The sequence below is a fragment of the Rattus norvegicus genome, chromosome X (assembly GCF_036323735.1).
Source record: "Rattus norvegicus strain BN/NHsdMcwi chromosome X, GRCr8, whole genome shotgun sequence".
NCBI classification, from domain to species: domain Eukaryota; kingdom Metazoa; phylum Chordata; class Mammalia; order Rodentia; family Muridae; genus Rattus; species Rattus norvegicus.
In genome coordinates, this window is record NC_086039.1 from 56,945,755 (window position 1) to 56,952,237 (window position 6,483).

General features: G+C 37.4%; 1 non-coding gene across 1 annotated transcript; it reads left to right on the top strand.

Moving 5' to 3' along the window:
- Positions 1-1,894: 1,894 nt before the first annotated feature.
- LOC120099420 (U6 spliceosomal RNA) lies at positions 1,895-2,002 on the top strand. The gene has a single exon (XR_005498606.1). It is a non-coding gene; the product is annotated as a U6 spliceosomal RNA (small nuclear RNA).
- Positions 2,003-6,483: the final 4,481 nt, after the last annotated feature.

Genomic DNA, 6,483 nt, shown 5'->3' on the forward strand with positions numbered 1-6,483 from the left:
TCCTACATATCATAGATGACTAATATTCAATACATACAAAGAACTTCAGAGGTTAAACTCCTGAGAATCAAATAACCCTATTAAAAATGGGGGACAGTGTGTGGAAAACAAATAATTTTTTTGGTTGATGTCCTTGGGAGGCCTGCTCTTCTCTGAGGGGGAAGGAGTGGATTTGGGGTAGAGGGGATGTTCACAGTAGTGATGGGAAGGCTGTGGGTATGGGAAGAAGGAGGAAACTGCAATCAAGAAGTGATATATGTTGGAAAAAACAAAATTTAAAAATATATAAATATTTTTAAAATTAAGTAGACATGGAAGTGGAAGAAAAGAGTCAGTTCTTAGAAATTGTGTCTTTTACAACTGTGTTGTGGTATGCATATATATAGGTGTAAACACACAAATAATAAATTATAATTTAAATTAAATTTTTATTGTATATTTTATGTATTTATATTTCAAATGTTATCCCCATTCCAGGTTCCCCTCCACAAATCCCCTCCCTCCTTCCCCTCCCCTTGCCTCTATGTGAGAGCTTCTCCACACACCCACCTACTCCTGCATCACCACCCTAGCATTCCCCCATGGTGGCGCATCAAACCTCCACAGGAACATCCCCTCCCATTGATGTCAGAAAAGGCCCTCCTCTGCTACGTATGCAGTTTGGGCCATGGGTTCCCCCATTTCTACTCTTTGGTTTGTGGTTTAGTATCTGGGACAGATAACAGGTACTAAAGTTAAGTCAGGATCAGACAAACCATCTAAACATTCCCAAAACCCCTAAAGAATTAGAAACAGTCATTAAAAATCTCCAGTAGCAGATTAGTTTAGTAGAGAATTCACAATGGAGTACTTCTCAGCTATCAAAAACAATGAATTCATGAAATTCAGAAGCAAATGGATTGAACTAGAAAACACTTAAAAAATCTCCCCAGCACCTACAGGCTAGGTAGGAAAATACGTATATATTTGAGAAACACCTGCTTTTTAATATATTTAGACTATACATTTGGAATGTTTTCTTCCCACACAATTTAGAATGTCAAATAAAACAGTTTGTAGAGATATAAAATACTACTTATGATTTTAAAAAGGAAGAAAGAAAAAGCAATAAAAATAAATTGAACTATGTGACCAAATAAGCTGGACTTGGGGCACAGTAGTAACCAAGAAAAGTTTCACTATTAGAGTCTCTTTTCCTTTTACAATCTTGTATCAGGTTACTAGAATTATTCTCTTGTTATTGTCTCATAAGGGGGAAAAGTGTCAATGTAGCCCAACCTTTAGCCAAATCAATACTAATATATTCTCTCTCTCTCTGTCTCTCTCTGTCTCTCTCTGTCTCTCTCTGTATCTGTCTCTCTGTCTCTCTCTGTCTCTGTCTGTCTCTCTCTGTCTCTCTCTGTCTCTGTCTCTCTGTCTCTGTCTCTCTCTGTCTCTCTCTGTCTCTCTCTCTGTCTCTCTCTGTCTCTGTCTCTCTGTCTCTGTCTCTCTCTGTTTCTCTCTGTCTCTCTCTCTGTCTCTCTCTCTCTCTGTCTGTCTCTCTCTCTCTCTCTCTCTCTCTCTCTCTCTCTCTCTCTCTCTCTCTCTCTCTCCTTTACCTGAACCAACACTAACCCCTCTTCTCCCTTGATTCTTCTTTCCCTTCCTTCCTTGGTTCACTTCATCCATCCTTTCCTCTCTCCCCACCCCAACATGAATGTGTGTGTGTGTGTGTGTGTGTGTGTGTGTGTGTGTGTGTGTGTGTGTGTGTGTGTGTGGAGAGAGAGAGAGAGAGAGAGAGAGAGAGAGAGAGAGAGAGAGAGAGAGAGATCAGAACAAAAGGATAGACATTTTTGGAATTTAAAATTTTCTGTGTCTTTAGTTCAAACATCACTAAGGGTGACAATATGCTTTTGTGCTTGCTTTGCCAGCACATATACTAAAATTGGAATGACACAGAGAATAAATAGCATGGCTACTGAACAAGGGTGACATAGAAATTTGTAACAGGATATCTCTGGCTGACTGTGGATTCCTTTCTCCTAAGCTGCCTTTTCTAGCCTCAATAGAAGATCTTTCTAGTCTTACTGAAACTTGAAATGCCAAAACTGATTGATATCTATGGGGAAGAGGGGATAAAAGAAGGGTTGGATAGGGCAGGGATGAGACGTGAGATGGGAGGACTGAGAGGAGAAAAGGGAGAGGAGGCAGTGATTGGAATGTAAAGACAATAACTTAATCAGAGAGAGAGAGAGAGAGAGAGAGAGAGAGAGAGAGAGAGAGAGAGAGAGAGAGAGAGGAGAAGGGGAGGGGAAGGGATAGGAGAAGAGAGGAGAGATCACTAAACAGGCAGGCAGTGGTGGCCCAGACCTTTGATGGCAGCACACAGTAGACAGGGACCTGTGGACCTCCACGTTTAAGGCTAGCCTGGTGTGCAAAGTGAGTTCCAGGATAGCCAGGGTACACAGAGAAACCCTGTCTCAAAAAAAAAAAAAAAAAGAAAGAAAGAAAGAAAGAAAAAATGTAGGCAAATGGATAAAAATAGAAAATATCATCCTGAATGAGCTAACCCAAACACAACAAGGCATGCATGGTATGTACTCAGTGACAGTGGATATTAGCCAAAAATTACAGCATACCCATGATAAACCCTACACAATATAAACAAGAACTGTGTAAGTAAGGATGCTTCAGTCCTCACATAGAAAGACCACAACCGCACACCCCCTGCCATTACTGATATAGAAAGGGTCATTAGTTATCCTAATTATCCATTTGGCAATTTAATTCAGAAACTGATGTATTTCATAATGGGTTACAAAAATATATTTTTATTTTTTGCTGCATAATATTGAGAAGTAAAATTTGAAGTTGAGATTAACTTCTTCCATTTACAACTTATTTCTTTACTAATCTCAGGCTTAAAAACCATCTGCATTAAAGTCAAAGGGTAAATTCTAGAAGAGAATATGGCCAAAAAGTTCTATTCTTTCTCAAGTATGTAAAATACGGTGTGCATTTTTTATTTTTACAATTATTTGTTAATTTGGGAGCACAGCACCTGTACCATAAGACATGTGTGAAGGTTAGTAAACAACTGGCAGCAGTCAATTCTTGTGAGTGACAAGAATGGAACACAATCACTTTTAGCTCCTGAACCATTTCCCCAGCCCCATTAGAGGAATTTCACAATGCATAGGACTAATTTATGATTGTCAGGAAGCTGGATGCCTCAGATGTTAACAGTGGTATAACATTATAATACAAGCAAGTTTCTAGGGGAAATCTAGGTGTCAGCTTGTTTCCAGTCCAACCAAATTAACCCACACGGAAAGATGTGCAAGAGTTTTTGTTATATTTAAACAGGTTCTGCAATAAACACTCCAAAATAATGTTTTTGTAGTCTAACAGAATTCTGCTGCACTTTCATACATTTTGGTTTATGCACTGAATCAAGATGCTGTACTCTAGCAGTCATACGTTAAAAATAAGTAATTCTCTACATGAAAGCACATCCAGTTCTGTAAGGCTACAATCTTTGTTTTACTTGATAGAACCAGGTTTCTATCCATCCCAGGACTTTGATGTTTATTTGAATTGGATTCTAAGTTGTCTAGACATTAGCAGCTTAACCCTACAGCTTAATCTCAGCATTTTGTCAAATCCTGGCTACTGAGGTCAAATAACTTAGAAAGAAAAGTGGCTTTTTGAAAAGTTTAATAAAAGTAACATTATCTTTATACAGTAAAAAAGATTCCGTATTTATCTGAAGACCCATATTGACAAATCACAGGAAAAATATTTAAGAAACTTGACTGGATTCAATTCGTTTGTTTTATTTGTATATCATCCTTTCACCTCTAGTCCTCCTTAATAGAATTTATCTACCCATTTTCCAGATAAGAAATTGTTTTTATGTTTTTTTGTGTGTGCAAGCAAGTATGTGTATGCTTGTGTATTTTTCTTTTCTTTTTTTTTTTTTTTGGTTCTTTTTTTTCGGAGCTGGGGACCGAACCCAGGGCCTTGCGCTTCCTAGGTAAGCGCTCTACCACTGAGCTAAATCCCCAGCCCCGCTTGTGTATTTTTCAATCGTTAACACCTTTTCTAGACACAATCTCTATAATGTCCAATATTTGTAATATAAGACACTGACTGTCTTTAGACATGTTCTTCTGCAGCTTTTTGATTTGTTTATCATGGAAATTAACGAATAAGGAACTATGATGTTGTGATAATTGCTATGAAGAAAACAACCTATTAATTCTGGATTTTAGGAGATATTTTTTTGTATGTAGGAGAGGATGAAAATAAAGGTGAGGAATTTCATTGGAACAACAATGAAACAGCAAAGAAAATATAAAAAATAAGCTCACTGTGAAGTTAAAACATCCATTGTTATTTCAGCCAAATTGAAAGTCAAATGTCTCTCACATTTTTTTCAGGCTAGGACTATCAGGACGATAAAAGGAGTATTATCATTTTACCAACTCAAATGAAGGCTATCTATCTATGGTTCAACATAAAAGTAATGCATGTCAAAGTATATTTTTGATTAGAGTAATATCATTTAATGACTACATACCATTAAACTGGTGCTAATATAATGTGTCTGAAATAATTAAATAGTTGGACTTGATGATGCATATCTTTAATTCCAGCACATGGGAGGCAGAGGCAGGAAGAATTTTTGGTCATTCAAGGCTAGTCTGGTCGCATAGTACAATCCAGGTCAGGCAGAAATGCAAAGTGAGTCCCTGTCTCAAAAATTTAACATTACATTCAAATAGGTTTTAATATAGTGGATACATATCTAGAGAAAAAAAACTAGATTTTACATTTTAATTCAATTATGTGAATGTTTCTTTTTCCATTTAAAATTAGAAATCGGGTACCAATTAAGAAAACTTTAAAAGTAGCTCATTATGCTGGGAAGATCTGTGATTAAAACAGCTACTACACACATAAAAAGATCCAGATCGAAAATATAGTACTCATTGAAATGTTTGAACCTCACTTGTAGTTTCAGCCTTGAAAGGTAGAGGCTAGATAGTCATATTAGTTTGTAGGTGATGACTAGGTTCCGAATAGGGACACAACTTCAAGAAAAAATGTGGGAGTCATAAAAGACTGGATATTAATTAACCTTATAGCTTCACATGCACTTGTAATTATCTGTAATTGTACCAATATATATCTTTGTCCACACATCCAACAAAATACACACACACACACACACACACACACACACACACCCCAAAACAAATAAAAGTTGTAAAATATTATTTTTTCCTTTTTATTGGTTTTTAAAAATTTATTTACATTTCAAAAATTATCCCTTTTCCCAGTTTCCCATCCATAAATCTCCAATCCAATCCCCCTGCCCCTTTTTCTGTGAGAGTGATTCACCCCCACAACCACCCACCTATTCCAGTCCCCCTACCCTGACATTTCCCAACACTAGGGGTGTCCAGCCTTGGCAGGATGAAGGACTTCTCCTCCCATTGGTGCCCAGCAAGGCCATCTTCTGCTACATCAGCAACTGGAGCCATGAGTCTGTCCCTGTATACTTTTTGGAAGGTGGTTTCGTGCTTATATATAAGCTGTATATACATGTGTGCCAGTCTCTGAATGGCCATTCCTTCAGTTTCTGCTCCAAACTTTGCCTCCATATTCCATCCTATGGATATTTTTGTTTCCACTTTTAAGAAGGAGTAAGGCATCCGCATTTTGGTCATCCTTCTTCTTCAGCTTCAAGTGGTCTGTGGATTGTATTTTGGGTAATTCGAGGTTTTGGGCTAATATCCACTTATCAGTAAGTGCATACCATGTGTGTTTTCTGTGACAGGGTTACCTCACTCAGGATGATATTTTCTTGTTCATTAAATTTGCCTTTGATTTCATGTAGTCATTGTTTTTAATAGCTGAGTAGTACTCCATTATGTGGATGTACCACATTTTCTGTATCCATTCCTCTGTTGAAGAGCATCAGGGTTCTTTCCAGCTTCTGGCTATTATGTATAAGACTGCTATGAACATAGTGTAGCATATGTCTTTGTTGTATGGTAGAGCATCTTTTGGGTATATGCCCAGGAGAGGTATAGCTGGGTCCTCAGGTAGTGCCATGTCCAATTTTCTAAGGTACTTCCAGACTGATTTCCAGAGTGGTTGTACCAGTTTGCAATGGTTGGGAAATTTTTAAAAACTGTTTTATTCCTTTAGGAGTTATGGGACTGTTTAGATGATTTATCTGATTGTGATTTCATTTTGGTACATGTTATCTGTCTAGAATATTGTCCATTTCATCCAGATTTTCCAGTTTGTTGTATATAGGCTTTAGTAGTAGGATCCGGTGATTTCTTTTAATTTCCTCAGATTCTGCTGTTGTCTTGCTTTTCATTTCTGATTTTGTTAATTTTGATACTCTCTTTGTGCCCTCTGGTTCACCTGGTTAAGACTTTGTCTATCTTGTTGATTTTCTCAATCAACCAACTCCTGGTTTTGTTG